This window comes from Piliocolobus tephrosceles, chromosome 10 (assembly GCF_002776525.5).
Source record: "Piliocolobus tephrosceles isolate RC106 chromosome 10, ASM277652v3, whole genome shotgun sequence".
In the NCBI taxonomy this organism is placed as follows: domain Eukaryota; kingdom Metazoa; phylum Chordata; class Mammalia; order Primates; family Cercopithecidae; genus Piliocolobus; species Piliocolobus tephrosceles.
Genome location: NC_045443.1, coordinates 122,335,457 through 122,361,814, shown reverse-complemented (window position 1 = coordinate 122,361,814; position 26,358 = coordinate 122,335,457). Strand labels below are relative to the sequence as shown.

The 26,358-nt window shown below is 57.0% G+C and overlaps 1 protein-coding gene across 25 annotated transcripts in view; it reads left to right on the top strand.

Moving 5' to 3' along the window:
* Window positions 1–26,358, top strand: part of NCOR2 (nuclear receptor corepressor 2) — a 240,904-nt gene that overhangs the window by 44,416 nt on the left and 170,130 nt on the right. The window lies entirely within an intron of this gene.

Sequence of the window (26,358 nt, the reverse complement as noted above, 5' to 3'; positions counted from 1 at the left end):
TTGCAGATATAACTAAGGTAAGGGTCTGGAGACGAGGTCATCCTGGAATAGGATGGGCCCTAAATCCGATGACAAGTGTTCTAAGAGAAGACACACAGCAGAGAAGGCCACGTGAAGACGGAAGGAACACCAGGAGCCCAACACCAGGAACTGGAAGACACAGAGAAGGCTCCCCCTGCAGAGTCTTCAGAGGGCGTGTGGCCCTGGTGACACCTTGAGCTTGGACTTCTGGCCTCCAGAACTGTGAGAGGATAGGTCGCTGGTTTCAGCCACCCAATTTGTAATAATTTGCTATAGCAGCCACAGGAAACGAAGGCAGTTGTGGATTTTATTTTAGTCACTCATATATTTAAAAATTAAAATGTAAAATGTGACTTTGTCTTATTCACTACCATATTTCCAGTGCTCAGCACATACAGTAGGGGTTCAGCAGATGCTTCTAGAATGCCTGATAGCTCCAGGCCTGGGTGAGGAACTCCTACCAGCTGGGAATTGGATGCGGCTTTCAGGAAGTTGGTAAACTGGGCTGGAGTGGCATGCATTCAACAACACCATCTTTTAATTAATTTATTTATTTGAGACGGAGCCTCGCTCTGTCGCCCAGGCTGGAGTGCAGTGGCATGATCTTGGCTCACTGCAGCCTCTGCCTCCTGGTTCAAGCGATTCTCTTACCTCAGCCTCCTGAGTAGCTGGGATTAGGGGCATGCACCACCACGCCTGACTGAATTTTGTATTTTTAATAGAGATGGGGTTTTGCCATGTTAGCCAGGCTGGTCTTGAGCTTCTGGCCTCGAGCGATCCACTGCACCCAGCCTATTTATTTTTAATTGAGGTGAACTTCACCTCACATATAATTTACCATTTTAACGTGAACAGTTCATGAGTTTTTAGGGCAATCACAGTGTTGCACACCCACCCCCTCTATCCAAAACATGTCCTCATCACCCCAAAAGGAAGTCCGTACCGGTAGGGTCACTCCACGTTGCCGCCTCCCCACAGCCCCTGGCAGCCACCAGTTTGCCTTCTGCCTCTGTGGACTTACCTATTTTGAGTATTTCTCATGGACGGAATCATACACTGTGGGTTTTGGCTTCTTTCATTCCGCACAATGTGTTTGAGGTTGATCCGTGTTGAATGGTGTCAGTCCTTCATTCCTTTATATGGCGGAATTCCATTGTGTGGCATACATCAATAGAACCATTTGATATCTAGGTGGCTTTTCAGATGAGGAAACTGAGGCTGCCCAGGTCACGGAGCCCTGGGGCCCGGGATTGAGGAGGTGCAGATAGCCAGACATGTCTGGCTCACGGTGCTCTCTCTTTCTCCTGCCCCCACCCTGCCCCACTCGTATCTCTGTGCCTGGTCAGGAAGCAGCAGCGCGTGGGGAGGAAGCGAGTGGGGGGTCTTTTCCAGCTGGAGCTGGATGCTGAACTGTAGCTGCGGCTGTGGGTCTGGATCTGGCCCTCAGAGTTCTGGCCCCCACTTCCCCCCTGCGCCCTGCACATGTAGTTCCTGTTGACCTGGGTCCCGAGAGAGGCAGCAGGCAGGAGCTCCCCCATTCGCCAGCCGAGGCTTCTGATGCCTCAGGAGGCTGGGGGCCTTGCCTGGGGCCACTCAGCTTAAGGTCCCCCTGCCCCTTTCCAGACCCCCTTTGGCCCACCGCCCCGGCCCCTGTGGCCTGCGGTGAATCATATTCTGGGGGGTCTTCACCGATCTTTCCCACCGTCAAAGCTCTGCTCAGCAGACGGGCTCCAGGAAGTGGCCTGTCGGCAGATTTTGGCCAGGGGATGCTTTTTCAAAGTATGGAGGGGTGGTCGCCGTTGGAGGCTTGCGTGATGGGGAGTTCTCTTGCTGAGCAGATAACCAAACGCTGGCTTATTCTGAATACGAGCTTGGTTTTGGCCACAGGCTCTGTCTGGGGGTTGCTGCCTGTGGCTGTTTCTGGTGTTTGATGATTTGTGGTCTTCATTAAGTCACTCAACAAACGACTTGCTGCCCAGCATCTGGCGGGAAGACACAGGAAGCAGAACGAGTGACCATGAAGAGACACAGCCCAGTGTCAAACCTGCCCATAGCACACGGTCGCTCTGAGGGGGTGGGAGGAGTTACTGCACATTCCAGGGCCAGCCTTTGGCAAAGGTCTGGATGCAGGTCTGTGTCCAAAACAAACAAAAACGAACAAAAGGAGGTGGTGAGGCCTGACTCGGTTGCTCTCAGGCACCGCTTCCTGGTGGTGTTTGCATGGGGCCAGTTTGGCCCGCTCCTGGGTTTCATGGTCCCGCCTCGTCTCGGCGATGGTCTGGGTGGGAAGATGGTGCTGGATCTTTGGGCTAAAAATATGCCCATGCCTTCCTGTGCCTCAGTTTCCCGACCTATAAAAGAAGGCTTAAGAGTAGCAGAATCCCACCTTTGGCTTTGGGGCAGGTCTCTGGAAAACCCCTAGGGGTGTTTCCTGGGGAAGTCTGGAGGGCCAGCTGTTCACGGGAGACATCCGGCTTCCAGGGGCCTCCGCAGCCGCTACGCTCATCCCCTAGTGACCAGTCTGGGCCCCCTGTCAGTCCAGTGGCCACGGGCCCCTGTCACAGGCAAATCTGATGCTAAAACCCTTCTGTGACTCCTTGTGGCTGAATGACCATGTGGATGGCGGAGACAAGTCAGGCTTGCCCAGTTCAAGTCCCAGCTCAGCTACTAGCTGTTGACCTTGGGCAAGTCCCTTACCTTCTCTGGGCCTGCCTCCTGCTCCGTCTGTGTATGGCAGCTCAGGGGCATACCTGCCTTTGCCGCGGTGGTGTGAGGCCAGCTGGTGAACCAGGGGACCCGCTTAGCACAGTGCTGGGCACACAGTCAAAGCTGCTGGGCTCTGTGTGCGTGGCCACTGTTATTGTTCTTAATATTATTACTCTCATGATGCTCCTGAGAGTACGAAGGCTGACAGTGTTATTGTTGGAGTTGAAGGCCAGGCCCAGAGTCCATCTGACCACTTCCGCTCCACTCCTGCTAGCTCCCTGACCTCATCGTCATACTCTCCCCGCCTCGCCCCTGCCCCCTGGCCATGCCAGCCTCTTCTCTGCTTGGACAACACACCGCGCATGGTCCAGCCTCCAGACCTTCACATCTGCCATGCTCCTGCCGGGGTGCCTTCCCCGTGTCTGCACCCCGGGACCCTTGTCATCATTTGGGCTGCTGTCCGGGGACACATTCTTAGGCCCAACCCTTGGCGGCTAGGGGCAGGGAAGTGAATCTGGAGACCCTCGGGGAGCCTCCTCTGCCTCCAGGGAGCTCCAGCAGCTTCCCCTGGCACCTCGTCTCTGCTTTCCAGAGCGCTTGGAGAAGCAGAACTCAGCCTGCCCCTTCTACGGATGGAAAGTTGACACCCAGAGAAGCTCAGACTTGTCTGTGAGTCACACAGCTAATTGCAGCCAAGGTTCAGACTCCTGGCTGACTACCAAGCCATCGTTGTTGGCCTGTGTGTGTGTGTGTGTGTGTATTATTTGGCCATGTCTTCTTTTCTAGGCCTGTCACCGAGATGACCCTAGATCAGAATGCCAGTGTGAGGGGGTCAAGCTTTCTTTTCCTAGGATTAAAAGAAGGACAGAAATATTTGCAAGGGAGAGCCTGCCCCTCTGGCCATCTGGCCCTCAGGACGGAGGACGGGGGAGGCATGGGCCGAGGCCTGGGTTCCGAGCCAGTCCCGAGCCAGGCCCCAGCCAGGGCGCCAGAGCTGCGCCGCAGGGTGGAGGTGCAGGTGCGGCCCGAGGCTGGACAGTCCAGGCTGGGAGGAAGCGGGTTAAAGGGGGAGAAGCGGGGCTGGAGCTCGCTTTCGCCTGCCAGCGAGTGAAGAGTGACGAGGTTTTTCTAGCCGAGCTATAAAAAGGCCTCACAGTGTTTCAGCTCCCGAGTGTCGGCTGGAAGCCCGCCAGGGTTACCATGGCGATGAGGAATTATTACTTACTGCCAAGGCTGGGAGAAAAAGCTCGTACTTTTGGCTTCCAAACAAGAGGAGTGGACTTATGTAATTCTCTGTGTTTATAGGCCCGGAGTGGCAGAGGCGAGAACGGACCGCTGGAGGCCCGACGTCTCGTTCGCGTCCCAGCCGTGGGGTCAGGCGGCCCCGCTCTTGTCGCTAGTGGGCCTTGGCCTGCCCGGGTTTGGGGGGCATCGGGCTGCAAGCCTGGGGGGCCTGGCCTGGCCCCACAGGGCCTCCCGGGCCGGGATGGGAGCTGTAGTCTCGCGGGAAGGTGAGGCCGCCCTCTGGGGCCGCCCCTCTGCGGGTGTCATCCTGGGGGAAGGATGGGTCTGATGTTGGCTGCGGTGTGCCTCCTGGAAGCCGGCAGCACAGCCTGTGTGTGTGGACTCCGCTGGCCCGCTGGCTGGCACTTTTTCTTTTTCTTTTTCTTTTTTTTTTCTTGTGGGAGAGTTACTTCAAGTTGTGTTTGGAGCTGACGTGAGCGAGGTTGGTCATGTGCTCGGGTAAGAGAAGTCGCTGGCTTGGTGTGCGCAGGGAGGCACAGTGTGGCCGGGTCACTCTGGCCGGGGGAGGTGGGCACAGACTTGGGTGGAGGGCTGTGGCCTGCAGGCTCTGTGCAGGGGGCGCTGGTTGGGGGCCGAGGAATTCATCTGGAAAGAGCCCCAGTTCTGTCGCTGGAGGTGGTGGCCAGGGCTGGGGGCCGAGTGGCCGCAGGTCAGCCAGCGGGGGTGGCCGGACCCTCCCCTGGCAGCACAGTGTTGTCGGCCCTGAGCTCAGCGGGATGGTGGGCAGGGCTGTCTTATCGGACAAAGTTGCTGCAGTCACAGAAAAGAGCGCTCCGAGGCGCTGGCCGGGCTGGCTGGGGAGAGGCTTCTTGGCCAGCCTGCGTGGGAGGGGACCTGGGTGGGCACCAGGCTCCTCTCCCGGAGCCTTGGTGCACATCCGGCGTCCCTGCTGGGGAGCATGGCAAGCCTTGGGGACTCAGGGGGCTTCTGTTCCGGAGTTGACTTCAGGAGGGTGTGTGATGATGGGTGCTCCCGAGGCTCTGCCCTGGGGCGCCGGGGTGGGCTCAGGCAGGGGAGAGCCAGGTGCAGGCAGCGCTACAGCCCGGCCCCGGCGCCCGGCTCCCCACCGAGGTGGCGCTTGGCTCGGTGCCCGTGTCTGGTTTGAAATCAGCGCCACCGGCCCAGGCTTGCCCAGGGACTTGGCAGTGAGAAGCCGGGATAAACACTGGAAAGTTGGAAGGGCTTCCCGAGCTCACAAGGAGCCTTTAGTTGCAAGCTGGGGAATGAGGGAGTGACTTGTCCTGAGGTCTGGGTGCGCTGCGGCCGCAGGGAGGTGGCGGGAATGGCTCCTGGGGACCTCCGAGCCCAGGCTGGGGAGGGGAGAGGGCTGGGCTTCCAGGCAGTGTTGCTTCTTTGCCACAGACCTGGGTTTGAGTCCTGGTTCCGTCCTTTCTATGCTGTGTGACCTTGGGCATGTCGCCTCCCCTTTGCAGACCTCAATTTCCTCGTCTGTAAAATGGGGCAACAGTGGGGTCTACACAAGCATGAGACTGACGGGAGAAGGAGCTGCAGTTTTGGGGGGAACTCGGTGCAGACTGCCTGGGTTTCTGTCCTGGTTGGATGCTTCCTGGCTGTGTGACCTTGGGCAAGTAACTCACTGTCTCTGAGCCTCAGTTTTCCCATCTGGCAAATGGATGTTGCATCTTTCCCCACCTCATAGGCTGTATGGCTTAAGGGAGTGAATGAAACCTGCCTTCTGGCTCATAATAGGCTCACAGTCGATAATTCGCTGGTGCTGAAGTTGTTTTCTCAGTGCTAACAGTACACGCACCTGGTCTGGGGGTGGGGCGGCCCTGGGATTTCGGCATCTCAGGGCGATGGTGTTTATGAAGTTGTAGTGGCCGGATTGAGGTTCCAGTGCCGGCTCAATCCCTCAAGGATGGTGTGACCTTGGGCAAGTCCTGGAATCCCACCGAGCCTCAGTTTCCTTGTCCTTTACCACAGTGGTAGCACTGCAGCCTGCCGGTGTGTCTCGGGAGAGCCTGAGAGAAGCCTGAAGGGGTCCGCGCAGTGCTGGCCTGGGTGGGCCTCCGTAATTGTAACCACAAGGTTGGATTTACGTTGGAGTTCCGTCCAGTTTTCTTTTTTTTCTCTGCAGAGAGCTCTCCTGTTTTATAGAAACCTGGGCCCAGATAATGGGAGGTAGGCTGGGTGGGTGCTTCCCAGGCTCTGCCTTTGTTTGGGGTCCCCAGGTCTCCCCCATGCCTGCCTGTTCTGCCCCGTCTCCCACTCAGCCTGAGCCCCTCCGTGCCAGCCCTGGGCGAGGCACCCCCCACAGTGCCTGGTGTGGCCTGGGGGCTGGGGCGGGAGGGCTAGTTCTCCTGCGGAAGGTGGCAGCCGTCCTGTGTTTGTAAGTGACACCGGATGCTGGGCCAGTGACTGGCTCAGGGCCTCCGCTCTTGGACCAGCAGGAGCCAGCGGGGAGTTCCCCGGGTATCCAGGCCCCCCGCGCCAGCTGCCCGTTGTCTCATTGTCGTGGAGCCTCTCCTGGGACCTCGAGAGTGCCCTCTGAAGGCGGGGGGTGGTCATACGTGTCCGTTTGTCACCCCCAAGGCCTTGGTGTCCACTTGGGTTGGCCACAGAGCTGTGTTGTGGCTGCCCCGACCTTTGCCAAAGTCCTCAGGGACTCGATTTTCCTACCCAGTGGAGAAGAGTCCTGGGTAAGGTTCAGAACAGAAGTCAGCACAGGGCCTTTGTGACGAGGCAGCTCGGCACGGACCGGTTGTGATCACTGGAGTCTGCACATGTGATAAGAACACATAGAACTAAATACACGCACACTCACACTTACATGCACACACACATGCATATACCCGCACGTATACTCACACGCACACTCGCGAACATGCACACCATACACACACTCGGTCACACGAACATGCGCACGCATACACACACACTCGCGAACATGCACACGCGTCCTCACATGCACACTCACAGTCATACGCACACTCGCACACACACACCCCCATACTCACATGCAGATACCCACACAGATACACGCGCACATGCACACGCACACACACACACACACACAAGTGAGTGCATTGGACACTGCTGCGATCTGCATACGGCTGGCTGTATCCATGCTGCCTTCCCGTTATGATACGGATGATGAATTGTCGTTGTCTCAGGATGTTATTCTTGGGGGAGGCTGGGTGAAGGGCACACAGGATCCTGGGATCTTGAGATTTTTTTTTTTTTTCCCTTTTTTGAAACTGAGTCTCACTCCATCACCCAGGCTGGAGTGCAGTACAGTGGCGCGATCTCAGCTCACTGCAACCTCTGCCTCCTGGGTTCAAGTGATTCTCCTGTCACAGCCTCCCAAGTTGCTGGGACTATAGGCGCATGCCACCAAGCCCAGCTAATGTTTGCTTGGTCCCTTGGACATCCCAGGGGGTCCAGGCGGGGTTTGCTTTGTGCCTGAGGATCCCAGAGGGCTCCAGAGCATCCCATGCTGGGGGACAGGTGGTGCCTGCAGGGCCTGTGGGGGCCCCACGACTGAGCTGCTGTAAGGGTGTTCCTGACATCACAGTGGCGTGGTGGAGGCTTGTGTCCCGTGGGCATCAGTCGTAGCTTAGGGTCTGGAGGGACAGGGGTGGAATAGGGTGTGGGGGCATCTAGCCTCATGAGCCTCTTTTCTGTTCTTTGGGGCCCCTAATCATGGGCCTGCCTCAGGACCTTTGCACTGACTATAACCTCTTTTTTTTGAGACAAAGTCTTACTCTTTCCCCCAGGCTGGACTGCAGAACTGTGGCCACCTTTCTTTCAGGTTCAAGTGATTCTCTTGCCTCAGCCTCCCGAGTAGCTGGGACTACAGGCTTGCACCACCATGCCTAATTTTTGTATTTTGAGTAGAGACAGGGTTTTGCCATGTTGGCCAGGCTAGTCTTGAACTCCTGACCTCAAGTGATCCACCCACCTCGGCCTCCCAAAGTGCTGGGATTACAGGCCTGCGCCACCACACCCGGCCTGGCTGTAACCTCTTCTGGGAACACCCTTTCCTGAGACCTTCAGCCTCCCTGATTTAGGCCTCTGCTAATGGTGCCTCCTGAGAGAGGCCTGATGTCAGGTTGTGACTCCCTGTGACACCTTCACTGCTCCTTGTAACACTGTCGCCACCGGGTTCTGCTGTATGCCCGTCACCCCGTCCCCACCTTATTTTAGTCTATTTGGACTGGGTGGCTCACAAACAATAGAACTTTACTACTCACAGTTTTGGAGGCTGGACATCCAAGACCAAGAGGCTGGCAGATTTGGTGTCACATGGGAGGAGGGCTCGTTTCCTGGTTCATAGATGGTGGCTTCTCCCAGGAAGAGGGGCAGGGTGGCTTTCCGGGGGCACCAATCCCACTCATGACAGCTCATCACCTCCCAGAGGCCCCATGTGCTGACATTGTCCCATGATGATTAGGTCTCAACATACAGATTTTGGGGGGACATAAACATTCACACTCCAGCACCCCTCCATCCAGGATTTTGTTCATCTTGGTCACTGCTGTGTCCCCAGCACTGGGTATGTAGCAGGCACTTAGGAGACAGTTGTGCCTGACTCAGTATCCCCCACGGGGCCTCAGCCTGTCCCCTCCCCATAAATGGGGCCTCTCTGGGGAAGGAGGCCCTGCATTTTGGGGACAATTTGGAAAACCAGGAAAAGTTCTCACGCTTTTTCTCTGACTGCCCCTGGGGTACCCACCAAGCATCCCAAGAGAGCCTACCCCTCCTAGATATGGCCACGAGAAGGAACCCAGGGGTGCCGTAGGCATGGGGAGTGGGGGAGGGGTGCCAACAGCCTCAGCCTTGTGTGCTGAGGACCAAGGCGAGGTGAGCATTCCACATACCTTAGTTCATTGTGTCCTTCCCATAGCCTTGTAAAGTGGGCACAGTCACCCTCTCCTGATAAGGCACAGAGAGGGTAGGCAGCTTGCTCAAAGACACACAGCTGCAGACCTGCAGTATTACCAATTGAATGGCATTTCCAAGGCAGTTGCTTCTTTGCTCAGGGTCATGCTTAGCGTGCTAAGGGGATCAGCCTCTTTCATCCCCAGAAGCCCCTCATACTATTCCTGTCTTCCAAGGCGGTCCTGTTTTCTGGGGATGTGGCTCAGAACTGGGAGGGTCCCATTTCCCAGGCTGAGAGAATGCCCCATTTAGCCCAGAGCAGAGGCCCAGAGATGCCCACACTTCTGCAGGTTGGGGGGTCGGTTTCCAATGTGGCTTAGAAGTTAGAGGGCAGGAGGGGCACCCCAGAGTGGAGGAACCGCCCCCTTCCTCCGGAGTCGTTCATTTGCATGACAATGAGCCCTTTGTTCCTGGGGCCATCCTCCTTCCCAGGGTAGTCACATCATTCCTGGCCTGTGATGTCATAATGGGCCCTTTCTGTGGCTGGGGTCAGAGGCTGGGTGGGCAGCTGTGTGGGTCGGGCCAGGCCTGCTAATAACCAGGGAGGTGGTGATTGCCAGGGACCTGCGTGCCAAGCTGTCCGCTTCCAGGGTCTGGTTGAATCCTCCCGAGAGAGCAGCGGGAGGTGGGATTGGCTCTCCTGTTGACACTGGAGCAAGCTGAGGCTCCAGGAAGCCCTCCCTGGCCCCATCGTTGGTCTGGTCCCCCCGATGAGTTGCTTCAAGCCTCTTCTTGGCCTGTGGAGTGGGGGTGACTCACTGCCAGCTTGGCCCTTAGCTGAGAGGCGTGGGCGTGAGAGTCCCTTGTTTCCTGTAAATGGGAGGGAGGCCCATGCCCAGCGGCTACTGTGTTGGGGCCACTCGGAAAGCCAGGTTCAAACCTTGTCCCCACTTTGTCCCCTGGGCATCAGCTGAACTCCCTGTGCCTCTGTTTCCCCCTCTGCTTCATGGGGTTCCGCTGGGGTTGACTCAGAGCTAGGCAGGGAGTGAGCTTTCCGGAAAAGGGCAATGTCAGAGAAGGCGGGGGCTGGTGGAGTGGGGTGAGCGGTGATCCCCCCAGGAAGTAGGTCCATGTCCTAGTAACCCAGCCCCTGTCAAAGAGAGACCGTATTTGATAAAAGGGTCTGTGCAGATGTGTTCTGAGATGAGCTCATCCTGGGTTACCCAGGTGGGCCCTGAATCCAAAGACCAGTGTCCTTAGAAGAGACAGAAGAGGCGACAACAAGACTACAGGAGCTACAAGAAGACGAAGGCAGAGATTGGAGGGCTGAAGCCACAAGCCAAGGAATGCCTGGAGCCACCAGCATCTGGAAGAGGCAGGAAGGAGCCTCACTTTGAGCTTCTGGAGGGAGTGGTGCCCTGCTGACACCTTGATTTTGGACTTCTGGCCTTCAGAACTGTTAGAGAATAAATTGCTGTTGGTTGCTGGCTCACGCCTGCAGTCCCAGCACTTTGGGAGGCCAAGGTGGGCGCATCACTTGAGCCTAGGATTTCAAGATCAGCCTGGGCAACATGGCGAGACCCTATCTACAAAAAAGCACAAAAATGAGCCGGACATGGTGGCAGCATGCCTGTAGTCCCACGCTGAGGCAGGAGGATCAATTGAGCCTGGGAGGTCAAGGCTACAGCGAGCCATGATTGTGCCACTGCACTCCAGCCTGGACCACAGAGTGAGACCCTGTCAAAAAATAATAAAATAAATAAATAAATCAGTGTTGTTTTAAGCCTCCTGGTTTGAGGTCATTTTTATGGCAGCCCTGGGAAATGAACACAGCTGGCGACGCCAGTCTCTGGAGGTGGGGGACCTGGCTCTGGCGGCGGTTGGTACTGTTCCCCACTCCAAGCCTGAGGGTGCAGGACAAGTCTGGGTGGCCGAGAACCCCTTTGTGCCTGGGAGTGCAGGAAGCCCCATCCAGGGAGTCCGGACTTTCCAGGAAGGAGGCCTTGCTTGAACCTGCCTTTCTTGCCGAGAACCAAATCCACAGGGCCCTAGACCCCACCTGCCACCTGCTGTTCGCAGTCCCCTCAGACAGCCTTGCTAAGGGGACAGGACCCAGAGGCAGGAGGCTCTCAGGTTCTACCCTGGCTTCGCCCCAGGCCCCGGACACTCTTCACACACATCTGGTAACTCCCGCAGAACCTGGGTTGCACTCATTCCCCAGCAAGCCCCGGCTTTGCCAGGTGCCCTTGACAAATGGAGAAACTAGGCCCAGAGAGGGCGGCTACTTGGCGGAGGCCACACAATTCCTTAGTGGCAGTGACGGCCTTATAGTCTCGCCACGGGGGCTGGCACTGGGGCTGGCACTGGGGCTTCCAGGAGTGGGGATCAGAGCTCTTGGCCACATGGAGACCTGGAGTGGAGCCAGCCGGCTGTGTGGACCTAGGGTCAGTTACCTGATATTTGGGACACTTGGCTGCCTTTGATGGACCTGGCCTGGTATAGGTGGCACCCCAAAATCTGGGCTTTAAGCACACCCCGTCTGTGCTCTCAGCCTCAGTCTCTCTGTTTGCAAACTGGTCTTTGAGCTTCAGCTCCACGCCTGCGATTTTGCTCTTAGGATGTTCATGTATTCAGCAAGCATTTATTGAGTACCTGCCATGTGCAGTGTGCTGGGACTCTGGGGGACACAAAGGTGTGACTCTTGCTTCATGGATCTTGTGTTCACGGTTGTGGGGGGAGAGGAAGTGAAGCAGCAAGGGTTGGAGTCCAGATTCCGGGTTCTGATGAGGGAGGTCATGGAGCTGGGGCTGTGAGGGAGGTGAGGATGTGGCCTTGCCTCTCCTCTTGGGCCCGGGGTGGACGGTGTGCAGCAGGCTCTCAAGTGGACGTGGAGATGCCCACAGCCTGTCTGCGCGGCCCATGGGCACCTCTGGCCGGCAGGACCTGGCCTGGTCTCGTGAGCAGGGATATGGGATGGGAGGTCTGCAAGGCCTGGCTCTAGCCTGGTGGGAGAGACTACAGTGTCCTCCAGGCTGAGCAGGTGGCATGGGTATGCCGGTGACAGCATCCCAGGACACAGTGGGTAAGCTGGACATAAGAGGTGGCTCGCCTGGGTTTGCATCCAGGCTGTGCCCTTGCTGGCTGTGTGACCTTGGGCAAGTTGCTCGGCCTCTCTGTGCAACAGTCTCTCCAGCTGTAGAATGGGAATGATAACAGAATCCCTCACAGGGTCGCTGTGATGGAAGGAGCTGGTGCCACCAAGTGCTGTGTTGGGGACTGGCTGCACCAGTGGCTGTGAGGTGTCCCCTCCTGTGGCTGCTCAGGGTCAGCCTGGAAGATGGAAATGGCGTTTGCTCATCTTCCTGCTGACCTGCTTCTGCCTGTGCAAAGAGCCTCAGTCTTCTCCCTGGGAAATGGGAGCTGTAACAAGCACATGGCCCCGTGGAGGTCGGGAGGAGAAGTGGAGCTGGGGTGCATCAGTGCCTGTGGGGTGGGGGCTTGGGGTCGCCACCTGCTCCAGTGGGTCGCCACCTGCTCCAGATTGAAGCCTTGGCCGCCCCCGAGGCCTGGAGCAGCCACTTGTTTTACAACCCAGGAAACTGAAGGCCCAGCACAGATGGCCCCAAGACATGCCCATGGGTACAGCCCATGTGGTGGCTCCTGGCTGCAGACAATGCCTCTTTTTTCTGGCCTGGCGGGAGCAGCCCGGGCTTGCTCAACCTGGCCTAGGTTTCTCAGCACATTTGGTTCTGCGTGCGGCTAGCAGGCATTCCCTCCGAGAGAGATCGTGATGTTCCTCCGGAAACCGAGGTCCGGAGGCTCAGGTTACTGTGGGGGGCAGCCGTTGGGGGGTGTGCCTGCCTCTGAGAAGTGACCCAGATCAGAGCTGAGCTGTGCTGGGCAGCGTTCATCTGCAAAGCTGCCGCTCTTTCACCCGTGAGAGCCACTGACAGCTCAGGAAGGGACTGGGAGCCGCCCACTCTCCCTTCAGGGTGACCCAGACTCCTGCCTGGCCCTTGCCCCTACACTGAGTCTGACCCGGGTCTCCCATTCCATTTCTCTGGTCTCCTCTTGGCTGGCTTCGGACCTGTCCTCACCTACATGGATGAGAGACCTAGTGAGTGGAAGAGATCTGATTCCAGGGAGATCCTATCTGAGAGTCTGTGTTTTAGGAGGGTTGCTATCTTAGGTCTCTTGGTTGCAATGGACAGACTCCCTCTGCCTCCTGCATTTAGCACAAATAGTTCAAGTAACTAAAAAACCTCAGGGAAGCTTCAGGCACAGTTGGATCCAGGTGCTTCCCACTATCAGTCCCTGATAGCCTGAGACTAATAATTGCAGTTCAGTAGCCCCAGTGGAAGGACAGCTTCTTGTTCCCAATATTCGAGCAAATACCGTGGGAATGAGTTTTATTGCCTCAGCTTGAGAGTTCAGAGTTAAGCCCCACCCCGTCCCCACCAAAGCCAGTGCCACTTTGGCTGGAGGGCAGGGTCAGCCTCCCAGAGACCCCAGGACTGAGGGTGCAGGGGGGTGGTTGCCCAGGGAAATTGGGGTGTGGCGCGCACGGAGTGGGGCTGGGTGGGCAGACACTGTGTCTTGCTCCCTGTGTTGGAGATGGGGCCAGGTCAGGGTCCCTGCCTGGCCCAGCCTTTCATGGCCAGTTTGTGTCCCATTGGGGTGGAGGAGGTGGTGCCAATGAGTCACTGGGTAAGTTTCATTCCCGTTATATTTAATAGTTGGGGGCCTCTTGGGTCCCCCCTCCAAGCCGTTGATGGAGCTCCGCCTCCTGTCCCCCCATCACCCCACTTCAGCTCCCCAGCCTTCCCTCTCCTCTCTTGTGGCTTCCAGTGACCACGTCATAAGCCACAGGTCACGTCCTGGCAGCCCCTGGGCTGTATCTGGGTGTCAGACTGATTTATTGGGTTGGTTTTATAGTCAGTGTTTTTTTAGAATTATCGGGAGATGTCTCAAAATTGGGCTTCTTGGCTTTGCTGGAAAGATTTGGATGCCGTGGACCCCTGTGTTCTAGCAGGGTCTGGAACATCGGGAATGTTTGGGGGCCACATTCCTGAGCCTCTGCTCAGCGTTGGCTGGGGCTGAGCTGCGGTCACCCCCTTCCTGCGGGCCCCTCCCCGTGGCGCAGTGCCTGCCTGGGCCCCTGTGTTCTGGCAGGGTCTTGGGTATCTACAGCTCTCCTCTTGCTTTTTGTGCCTGCCCTTCTTCGGGTGGATCATCCGATCCCAGGTAGGCGCTTAGCTTCAGCCGTCGCCACTCCTGGGCGCTGAAGCATTTGTTTACTGTCAGAGTTCCTGGCTGCAGGGGCCATAGGACCTTTTGGGTTCTTGATCACTGTCCCGTCATCAGACATTTATTGATCAGCGCCCCTGGGGTAATTGAGTGGCCCAGATGCATCCACTTCTGAGCATTGGACTGAGCTGATGTAAAGTGGATTCTTCCCGCTTGGCCTGGGAGCCCAGGCGGCAGTGGGGTCCTCCCAGCCAGGCCTTTTGTGGTCCAGCCTGGCCACTTGCTGGGGGCTGGGAGGGGTTGGGGAGGCAGGAGGGGGCCTTTGTTGAGTGGGTGGGCTCCGTCGCCCTAGACACTGCTGCTGGCGCAGCTATTCTTAGCAGCAGAAACATTTGTCCTCATTCACATGTGGTGGATGCCTCCAGGGATCTGCCCTGAAATACTAGGGGCGACCCCATAAATTCCTCAGAAAGCCATCCCTGAGGGCCTGTGTGCATGGAGGAGAAGCGGGAGGAGGCGTTTCCGGCAGCTGCACAGCTGTGGATGTGTTTGCCAGATGTTGGAGGCAGGGAAGTTGGTGGGAACCCTGGGGAGGCTGCCTTCACACTCAGGGTCTGGGCATGGGCATGAGCGGGTGGGACAGACTGCAGACTGACGGGCAGAGAGAGGGGCTCTGGGCCTGGCCTCGAGTTTCGGGGTCCAGGGGCCCCTCTGAAGCAGTCAGCCCTTCCCTGGGCCCGGGCTCTTTTAATTGTCCCTTGAGGCCACCTCAGTTGGAGGCAGCTGGTGAGGGGACAGCTCAGCTTACTGGGCACTTCTGAGGGATCAGAGGTGCATGTCGCTGCCCAGCAGGCCCAGCCATGCCCTACGGACATCATGGGGTCCTGAGGTGAGGTGGGCCAGAGACAAGGCCTGGACGCATGCTGCACTTGGCTCTGAGGGCCTACTGAGTGCCAGGGCTGCTGGCAACACTTTGCCTTTCATGGGGGCAGCCTGAGCCTTTGGGGCCACCACAGAACAACACAAGCACAGCTGAGAGCTCTTGACTAGCAATCAGGGAGGCCTCCCTGGAGGAGGTGTTGTTTTAATTTTAAATTGTGGTAGATACCTATAACGTGAAATTTACTTTCAGCCAGTGGTAAGTAGATAATTCAGTAGTGTTAAGAATGTCGATATTGTTTAGCAACCCATCTCCAGCACTTTTCATTTGGCACAACTGAATCGCTCTGTTAAACAGTAACTCCCCCTTCCTCGCTTTCCCCAGCCCCTGGCCCCAACCATTTTCCTTTTTGTCTCTATGAATTCAGTGACTGTAGCCACTTCCTACAAGTGGAATCACACAGTGTTTGTCCTTTTGTGGCTGGCTTCTGTCACTCAGCATAATGTCGGGAGCTGTGTTTCGGGTAGTCTGGGGTTGTTGGTTCATTCTTGGCCACACAGCAAAACGGACGAAGACCCAGGACCCCAACCCCACCCCCATCCTTTAGAAACCCCAGGTCCCGCCACCTCTCCAGGTGCTGATCAGGAGCCCAGCCCCAGCTCAGCCACCCAGCTCCCTGAGCCCCACTCCGGCATGGCCTCCCTCCCTCCCACGGCCACAGCCCCAGGGGCGCGGGGTTAAGTGGTTTGCCCAGGTTACACAGCTGGTGCCAGCATCTCCCTCCCCACCGCCCAGACACCAGCCTCCTCTCTGCCTCCTCACTTCCCTCTGCAGAGAAGATTGCTGTCGGGAAGGCCAGATGGAGGAGCTGGGTCTAATGGAAAACACGTCCCTCCTGGGCCGCCCGGAACTTAATGAGGAAGAGGCGGCAGAACCAGGCGTAATGTTTGTGAAATACCCAAGCTGGGAGGGCTGCTCCCCGTGCAGGGCTTCTCGGGTGGAGCCCCAGGAACCTGGAGTGCAGGGAGGGTTTGTCGGGCTGTGGTTTATCTCCCTCTCTTCCTTTTAAAATTAAATGGAAACAAACAAACAAAAAAGGAGTGGAGGAGGAAGTGATTTTGAGCAGACCTCATTGTGGCGGGGGAGCAGGGCCGAGCTGGCTGCCGTCCAGCGGACAGGAACGCTCCAATTAAATTGGAAACAGTAACGGGCCTCCTCGGAGGCTCGGACCAAGGCCACTTCCCTTCTGTTGACTGAGGGCGGGCGCTTGGGCTGGCAGGGCCATGGGGAGGACCAGGGTTTGGGCACACATATCCTGACTGTGACCTTAGGCAAGTCAGTTTTCTGATCTGTTCAGTGGGGCGAATTGTGTTTGATGAGGGGAACCGGAGCGTCTGCTGCCTCTGGTCTTCGCATGAGATAAATGTGGCCTGGAGTGCAGGTGGGGCCTGCTGTGCCTGGGGTGAAGGGGTGCAGGAATGGAGAAGCTGGGGGACTTGAGGCAGAACGTGGGGAATGATAGAGGCTTTCCCAGTGGCTGAGGAACCTCTGGGGGAGGGGAGAGATGGGGCAGGTGCTGGGGATGGGTTTTGCACCTGGCCTGTTTTCCCCTGGAAGCAGGAGCAGGATGTGGCATTGGGGAGACAGGAGTTACGGGCTGGGGCATTTGGGCTCACCTGAGAATCACAGACTCCTCCCAGACTGTTTTCCTGTCGACAAGGCGAGGATAGCCATAGTGACTGGCTTGGTTAACATCATCGCCATCACCTCCCTCCGTCCCCCAAGTGACCGGCGTAGCAGACCGCAGTAACAGCCCTGTTCTCCTTCTGGGGGCTCTTCTGTGGGCCAAGAACTGCACCGAGATTCTCGTAGCTCTTTTGTCCAGTGAATCTTTCCAAGCAAAGCTCAGAGAGGTCAGGACGTCACCCAAGGTCACATAGCTTCGGAAGTGGTGGAGTTGGGATTTGGAATTGACAGCATGCGGAAACCCTTTGGAATGGCAGTGTCTCCACAGGAGGTGGCTTGGTTGAGAGAGCACTGGCTCATTTCAGTGACCGAGGAGCCATGACTCAGCCCACAGTCTCCATGACTCCTGCTCCTACAGGTGTGGCTAAAACTGCTGAGGAGGAAACCTGCCTGGTGCAGGGGACAGGGGACCAGGTCCATGGGAGCGGCAGGGGGATTGGGCCATGACACCAGGGGGCCCCCTTGGGGTTGGGGGAAGGTTCCAAGGAGGTGACAGTGGAGGTGGGAGCTGAAGGCTCAGGAGAAGACAGACTGAACCTGCCCCGTTGAGTCCCACCAGCCAGGCAGGGCATATAAACAAAGGTAGCTGACTAGGAGGGGATGTGGCGAATAGGGAAAGACGAGCCCATGTGGTGTAGATAGCCTCTGCCCACTTCCAGCCGGCCATGGCTGGAACCTCAGTTTTCCCTGTCAAACGATTTTGTGGTAAAATACATACAAAAGATACCATTTCAGCTATACTAAAGGGAACAATTAGTTGGCATTTAGGACATTCACAAGGTTGTGCAATCACCACCTCTGTCTAATTCCAAAACACTTTCATCCTCCCAGAAGGAAACCCATACCCGTTAAACCGTCACTCCCCCGTCCTCCCTCCCCACAACCCCTGGCGGCCACGGGCCTTCCTTCTGTCCTGGGAATCTGCCCCTCCTGTGAAATAAATGGAATCATGCGGTACGTGGCTGTTTCGACTGGCTTCTTTGCCTTTGTGCTGTGTCTTCAGGACTCACCTGTGTTGTCGCTGAGTCAGCGCTTACCTTTGCCCGGCTGAATCGTAGTCATTGACGGACAGCCTGCGTTTGTTTAATCTGTTTTTCAGTAGATGGACATTTGGGTTGTTTCTGCTTGTTGGCTGATGTAAATAGTGCTGCTGTGGGCATTCTAATCCTTTCTGTTGGTTTTGTCACCAGTTTTCAGTTCCTTGGGGGTTTGTAGCTAGGAGTGGCATCACTGGGTCATGGGGTAATTCTGGGTTTAACCTAGTGACTGTTTTCCAGTGGCTGCACTGCACATCTGACGTTCCCACCCGCAACGTGTGAGCAGCCCTTGTTAGGAGAAGCCAGACATTCCAAATTTCCTGTGAAATCCCTCTTTATAAGAGCTGGTCTCTGGGGCTTAGCTGAGCTGACCCTGGGGTAAGGAAGCAAGTCCCAGGAAACTGCCCAGAGGGAGCAAGTCTGGGACCTGACGAGACATTCCAGGCTCCGGGCAACCCAGCTTTCTGGCTGTAGCCTGGCCCACATATCTCTAGCCTGTACATCTACCCAGGGTCAGGGAGGAGGATTCCCAGACTGGAGTCCTCTCAGCCTGTCTCCTCAAACCCAACTCGGGGGAAGATGTGCTGGTTTGTGCTGAAAAGGGAGAAGTGGTGCCAGGTGGGGAACTCGGGGGAGCTGAGACCCTCTCATGCTGAGTCTGGGTTTGGGACTGGAGGCAGTTTTCCCTAGGGTCTTTCTTACTCAGCAGGCTGGGGCTTGGGGAGTTGTGTGGGTTTGGGGGTTCCTGAGGGCAACAGTGCCCTTCTCTGTCCCTCACGGAGCTGGGCACGTGGGAGGGCCTGGGAATATTAGCAGGATGAAGGCAGGCTTGGCCCTGGGGCTTGGTTAGAGATGTAAGACCAGAAAAACCCTGGAAAATGAAGCAGCTAAGTTGATCTCCATCTGGTGATCGGTCTGCATGCATGCATCCATCCATGCATCCATGCATCTATCCATGCATCCATCCATCCATCCATCCATGCATCCATGAATCCATCCATCCATCCATCCATCCATCCATCCATCCATCCATCCGTCTGTCCATCCATCCATCCATCCATCCATCCATCCATCCATCCATTCATCTGTCTATCCATCCATCCATCCATCCATCCATCCATCCATCCATCCTTCCATCTGTCCATCCATCCATCCATCCGTCCATCCATCCATTGTCCATCTATCCATCCATCCATTCATCCATCCATCTATTCGTCCATCCATCTGTCCATCCGTCTGTCCATCCATCCATCCATCCATCCATCCATCCATCCATCCTTCCTCCTTTCCTACCTCCCTCCTTTCTCTATGTATGCATGCATTCATCCATCCATCCTCCTTTCCTCCCTCTCTTCCTCCTTTCTCCTCTATCCTCCTATCTCTATCCCTCTTCCATCCTCTCCCTCCATCCAGCCACCCCTTGCTGAGCACCTGGGTGGGGAGTCTACCAGCTGGGACAGACCTGTCACTGGACGTGGGCCCTCGCTGGCAGGCCTTTTGTCTGACTTGGTCACTGCTGTAGCTGTGCTTGTACAGTGTTTGCACATAACAGATGCTGAAATAATTCTCTAATTGATGAGAATGGATCAGAAACCAGAGTTGGGGATGGGTTTGGCTTGCCTGGTCTCAGCTTGAGGGCAGACTGTAACCTTGTGGGTGGCACCCGGGGTTGAGCTCTTAGTATTTGACCCTCAGCCCCTCCGGCAGAGCCAATGATAGGCTGGGGTTGGGTACCTGGCTCCTCCTAAGGGAGCAGAATGACCTTTCTGCCAAGTGAGGGCCAAGGAGTCTGGCCTCATTCCTGCAGGCCTGCCGCTGTGCGTGGGTGGAGGCCTGTTTCTCTAGGGCCCTGACGATCGAGACTGTATCACTCAGGGTTACGGGGCCCTTTTACCTGTGCCCAGTGCTCCTCGACAGAGGGGCAGCCACAGTGTCCTTTGAACACAGAGACGCCAGAGGTGGGCTTGCCATGGGAGACCGCACGTCAGCCTTGCTTAAAGTGCAACAGCTGTGTCCTTCCACCTCCCTCAGAGTGACCACCCCAGCTTTCTGGCTATAGCTAGAAAGAGTGACCTCACATGCCCTCGCTCACCCCACTCTCCCCATCCAGTCCTCCCTGCCGTCCTCACACAGCAGGCTTGGTCCTGCCTCCGGGCCTTTGCACCTGCTGTGCCTGCTGTGTGGACTCCCTCCTCTCCCCCTTTACATAAAAGGCATCTCTGGTGACGCACCCCTGACTGCCCACTTTCAAAATGGACCCCCATTCCCTGCCCGCCTCCTCCTAGTTCTGTTTTTCTCCATAGTGCTAACACCTTCTGCCATCCTCTTACTCCCGTCTTGCCTGCTGGAATGGCAGCTTCACAAGGTGGGGGATTTGGGATCCCCAGCACCTTTCACACAGTAGGTGCTTAATAAATAGTGGTGGACAGAGCGAGCCACCAGGCCGGGCAGCAGGAGCTCTCTCTTTGTCCCCTTCTGCGTTGGCTGTGGCGTCCTCTCTGGACCGGGCTGGGCGAGGTGCCCCCTTGCCACGTCCCACCAGCTTTCCACATCTCAGGACTCGCTCCAGAGCTGGATTCCTGAGCATCCATTCTGCGCCAGGAGTCCTGCTGAAGGTGGCCATCAGATACTTGGCCGGTTCCCTAATGTTTACTGCATGACAGAAAGTAAACACGCAAGGTGTCAACAGCCCGACCCGACCAGTGGAGCTGGCGCTCGGCAGCGTCTCATGTGCACATCCCAGAACTGCTGTCCCAGAGTTCCCCCGGGCCGGCTTCTCCTCCGGCCGGGCTGGCTGCAGTGGTTTTGTTTAGTAAATATTTATTAGATGCCTACTGTGTGCTGGGCTCTGGGGATACAGCAGTGAACAAAACAAGTATTTCTGGAGCACCTCCTGGAGTAGGTACTGTTCCCCCTTAACGGATAGTCCTCCTGGAACCTGGGAGCACGGCCTTGTTTGGAAAGGGTCTTTGCAGATCTCATTAGTTACGATGAGGTCACAACCGGATAACAGAGGGCCCCAGCTCCAATATGACTGGTGACCTTGAAAAAGGGGAGACCCAGAGACAGGAGATGCGGCAGAAAGGCTGCGTGGAGACAGAGGCAGAGATCGGCATGATGCATCTACAGGCCAGGGAGCACCGGGGGTTGCCGGGGGCCACGAGAGCTGGAGGAGCAAGGAAGCAGGAAGGACCTCCCCCAGAGCTTCCAGAGGCCCTGTGGGGCCCTGGTGACACCTGGATTTGCACTTGAGGCCTCCAGAACAGTGAGAGAATCCATTTCTGTTGTTTGAAGCCACGCAGCCTGTGGCGGTGCAGCCCAGGGAGCTAATACGCCTGGTGTGTGCCAGGTGCCGTGCCTCTCCGTGGCTGTCACACAACAGGGGCTTATTCCGCAGTGAGTGGAGCAAATACCTGCTGAGCGGTGAGGGAGCCCGACCTGGCCGAGCTGCAGGGCTCCCGGGGCCTGCCTGTCTTTGCCGGGCCAGGGTGGGACAGTGGAGGCAGGGCCTGTGTTCCTGCTGCGGTTCCGCCCACCCCAGGAGGGCTTTGTGCGTTGGGCTTCTCGGAGTATCAGAGGGTTCTGTCGAGCGTGTGCGCGCGTGCGCGCGCGTGTGTGCATGTGCCGTGGGCGTTCTCTGCCTGGTATGCTGGTTTTTAATCCTGAGGCTCCCCCACCTGCCACAGGTTCTTCCAATGTCAGCGCCCATTAGTTCCCAGAAAATGTGAGGCACGTGTGGCGCAGAGAGCCCCGCGTGCCTTTCATCCTCCCCACAGCCCGCGGCTGAGCGCTCAGGGCACATCCCGTAGCTCCCACACCTCCACCAGCCCCCGCCTGCCCCCTCACCCTGAGGCTGTAATTCCACCCTCCCCAGGTCTGAACCAGGCCGCCCAAGACACGGAAAATCTATGGAATGTGTCTTGGTGTGGCCTCATCCTGCTGGAGCTGGAGAGGAATGCAGGGGCGGGAGGCCCCATGGAAGCTTCCAGGGCCTCCCGGAAAGGTGCCCCTGCCTGGCCAGGTGGGAAGAGGACGCAGGTGTGGTGGTTTCTGGCATCACTGTGTTGCTGGCATGCACCTCCGCTGGGCAGAGTCACTCAGTGTGCACCCTACTGTGTGCCAGGCACTAGAAGGGGCTCTGGGTCCAGCAGGAAGCAAGGCGGATGGCCATTCAGAGCTCACGGCCCAAGCTTTCTGCTGTCGATTTGGAAACCTTACCAAAGCCCGCAGCAGCAGGGAACAGGGACTGTGGCCCACTTGGCTCCTGGTGCTGCCCGGCAGACTGCACTGGGGGCAGGGGGCACTTCTGTGTGTGCTACCTCCTGGCAGGCGTGGCCCAGGGACAGACCCCTGCAGCTGTGCATGGGGAGCCCCTCCGCCTGCCTGTGTGGGATCTGCAGCCCTCCTCCAGCTGGTTCAGGGGCCAGCAGGGGCCCTGGGGCTGTGCTTGGTGGCTTGGATGTGCAGAGGCGTGCTTGGGCCCTTGGTGTCCCCGTTGGGTATCCCGGCCCCCTGAGATCTGCAAGCCCCTTAACCTCACCCAGGCACCGTCTTGTTCTCCTCGGAGGTCTGATCCTGCTGACTCTGCATGGCTGAACACCTGCTGTCCCCAGGTACCTCTCGGTATGCCACAGGCACAGGGTCCTCGCAGTGGGCCTATGGAGCAGGACTCCTGCAGCAAGCTGTATTCGCAGCCTACGGAGTCAGCCTCCCTCCTGACTTTTCACTCACCTGCCCATTTCCCCTTCTCTGTCGCCGTTGCCCTGATCCCCCAGTGTCCCCTCTCTTGGACATTTGCTGGAGCCTCCCCAGGTCTCCCTGATCCACTCTTGCTCCCCGCAGTGCCTGCTCGTAAAACACTCTGACCCTTTACTCTCCCCCTCAACCACCTTCTGTGGCTCCCCACTACCCTGAGAACAAAATCCATCCTTACCTGGGCCCATGGGGCCCTGAGTGACTCTGTCCCCACCTCCCCCCATATTCACTCAATGAATTTCTCCAACATAAATGGCACCTGTGCTCACCCCCAGGCCCTGGCTCATCCCTGGGCCTGCGCTCACCCCCCACCCTGCGCCTGTGCTCACCCCCCACTGCTGGCGCTCACCTCCCTGCTCTTGCTCAGTGGCACCTCCTGCTGGAGTGCTCTCCGTCCCCTCTCCTTCACCCTCTGCAAGTTCTTCTTCCTCATATCCCCCGGCTCTCCCCAGGGCTGGGCAGAGTCCCTGGCCTGAGACCCTCCAGGGCCTGGACCCTGCCGGGTTCACGTGAAGTCCCCAGAGCTAGCCCGGGGCTCAGCAGAGAACCCAGAGTGTCTGTAAATAAATGAATGCCGCCCACCCTTTCTGACCCCACCACAGCCAGACCCAGCGGTGACGTGGGGCATTTGTGTCTGAATTCCCACTTCAGCCCGGATCCATCCTCAGAACCTCCTTTGGCCAGGACCAGATCCTGGAGACCCTGGAGAGGCTCCCTCATCCTCTCCTGCTCCCATCTTTGAGGAAACGATGTCATCATTTTTTTTGGCATTCACTTCCAAACCTGCTGATGAAAAGTCAAAGCTTATTTTTTTCCCTATTTGCAGTGCTGTGCACCTGCCTCCTCTATCAAGTTTCAAAACTTTTGCATCACTGCCCTATAAAATCCTGTACCCGTTAACAGGCCCCATTCCTGCCTCACCCTGCCCTCCTGGTAGCTACCAGTCTCCTTTCTGCCTCAGTGGATGTGGCTGTTCTGGACATTTCATATACATGGAGTGATGCAATACATGGCCTTTTGTGTCTGGCCCCTTTGGTTCAGCATAACATTTTCTGGTTATGCATGGTGTAGCCCTCAGTCGTCCTTCGTTCCTCTTTATGGCTGAGTAATACTCCATCGTACGGATGGACTGGAATTTTTGCTGGGTCTGCCTTTTGGCTACTGTGAATTCTGTTGCCATGAACGTGCATACCATGTTTTGTTTGAGTCCCTGTTTCCAGTTATTTTGGGTGGATGCCTGGGAATGGAATTGGTGGGTCATATGGTTATTCTATGTTTAAATTTTTGAGGAGCTGCCAAACCGTTTCCCTAACATTTGTTTTTTTTTTAAGTTGGCAGGAAACATGGCTCAGGTCGGGAGGGGTTGGAAACTGGGTTTCCTAAGCTCGTGGTGAGTGAGGGTGGCACGAGGTTACTGGAGTCGTTCCCTGTTCAGCCCCACTGGCATGTGAGGACGCTGGGCGGGGGGCTGGTGGGGGAACCCCTTGGTAGGTGAGGGGCCGAGGTTCCAACCCCATGCTCCGGGGCAGGCACTATGTAAATCCCAGGCACTGGAAAGCCAGCCAGCTGCGGGGTGCTTTCGGAAGGTGTCACCCTCCCTGGTCTCTGGTGCCTGTGTGCACCGTGGTGTGTGTCAGGGGCCTGTCACCCCCAGGCAGCATCTCACTGGGCAAAGGAGGAAAGAAAAGCTGTAGTAAATGAGACCTCTCGGCCACCTTGTGCAACTCAAAATCCAATAGCAATTTGGAAGTTGCCCGTGGTGCCCTTGGAAGAGGGGCAGACCTCGGGAACAGCACCCTGCAGGAGTGATGGCCTCATCTCCTCCGAGAGACCGGGAGCTGTTTAACACCTAGAGAGAAGGGAATAGAATTTACTTTGCTGCATGAGATGACCAGGGTCTGCAGACTTTGAGCCGAGCTCTAGCAAGAAGAATTTTAGAACAGGGCTGGGTCTCGGTGGCCACAGCTGTCCTCTCTCCCAGGGCCAGACTCTTGTTTCCGGCTGCAGAAAGGATGTCTCATTGCTCTTGGGGCTGGGCAGGGCTAGCTGTGCCTTGCCTCCCCATCATAGCGTCACTGGTGACTGGGCTGCAGCTGTACCATTGACAGTCCTGGTGACAGTAGTACTGGGAGTTCTGGTTTGCTGAGCACTTACTGTGTTCTGGGCGCTGCTAGGTGCCTCCTCTCCACCACCTGGCCTTTCCTGGGGTCCTCGCAGGAGGACTTAGGCAGTCGGAATATGCACAGGCGTCTTCAGTAGTGCATTTGTGATTCCGATGCCTTCCTGTTTATTCCACATAGTACTGGTTTTCATATATCCATGCTGATAATACGCTTCTCTTTAAATTATGCCTAACTAAATGAAAGTGACAGGCCTGGGGCTAGATGGCTGTGGCCTGGGTAATCTCTATACCAAAGTCCCTACACAAAAGTGGCACATGAATATCTGATGTTTAGGGAACACTGCGTGTTTGGAGGTTCAGAGAGGGCAAGTGACTTACCCAAGGCCACGCAGCTTAGCGATGGTGGAGCGGGACGTGTTCCCATGTTCACGGGAATTGCGCCATACATCTTGTCTCGGGGCTGGGAGAGCCCACGCAGGCAGGACTGAGGTGGTGGTAGATGTGTCAGTCTTGGCTCTGGAATTCCTTGGCTTTTCTGTGTTTGAAGGATGAACAGCAGCCAGTCGAAGGGTTGCCTCCTCTGCGACTCCTTCTTTCCCTGTGTGAGCCCAAACTCTTGGTGGCACGTGACAGAAACCCAGCTTGGGCTGCCAAAGACAAAACGCACAGAAGGAGCGGCCTGGCTCCCCTAATGAAGTGAGCAGGCTTCGACCTGCCGCCGGCCACCGTCGGACACAACCTGCCCTTTCGCCCTGCCTTCCTGCCCGTGGGTGTGGGTCTCAGGCAGGCTCCTGCTGCATGGTGGCCCCCAGAGCTCCAGGCTTTCATTCCCAGCTTGGATCCCCAGCAGAGAGCACCTTTCTCCTGATTCCAGCATCAAAAGTCTCAAGGCAGATTCTCATTGACTCCTATTGGGTCATAGGCTCATCCCTGAGCCAGTCGCTGGCCCAGGAGCGTGTAGGACTCTGATTGGCCAGGACCGGGTCACATGACCATCCCTGGAGCCTGGGGAGGGGGGAAGGGTCAAGTCTACACTAATGAGAGATGGGGTGGGGCCTGGGAGGCAGTCAGGGCCCCCAACCTTAACCTTCCTCCCAGTGCCCCTCCTCATTAGGCCTCCAGGGCATGCCTGCTTGGAGGACGGTCACCCTCTTCAGGTCGGGGGAGGGGGTGTTCTGATGAAATTGCAGGGCTGGATATACTGTTTCCCCTCCTGACCCCTAGCCTTGTATAATGCAGCCTCAGTCCTCCGCCGTCGAGGCCCACATCCAGGCGCTGGGTCCCTGTGCCAGGGTGCATTTCCCTCAGCTCTGGGGCAGGGGGTGTGCAGTTGTGGGAGTGCTGGAGAGGGATTTGCATGAGGCAGGACCCAATGGACACACCTTTTCTGAGGGGCTGGTTCAGGGAGAGTGTGGAGGGGGCCTCGGTCTGGGATGGGACCCTGTTGTAAGCCCAGCAGGTGGCATGGAGCTGTGGCTGGCAGAGGAAGGGGAGAAGCCTTGTTGGGGGCGGGGGTGCTTGGGCTTTCCTGGCAAAGGCAGCTTTGGAGTAGGGGCCGCCGTGGCTCCCTGGCTGGGCCGTGTCTTCTCTGTGGGGCTGTTTTTCCATCTGTGAAGCTGCCAGCCTGCTTCGTGTTACTCCTCTGGCATGGCCATGAGTAGATCCTCTCCCATGGAAGGCGCCAGTATCTGCCCCAG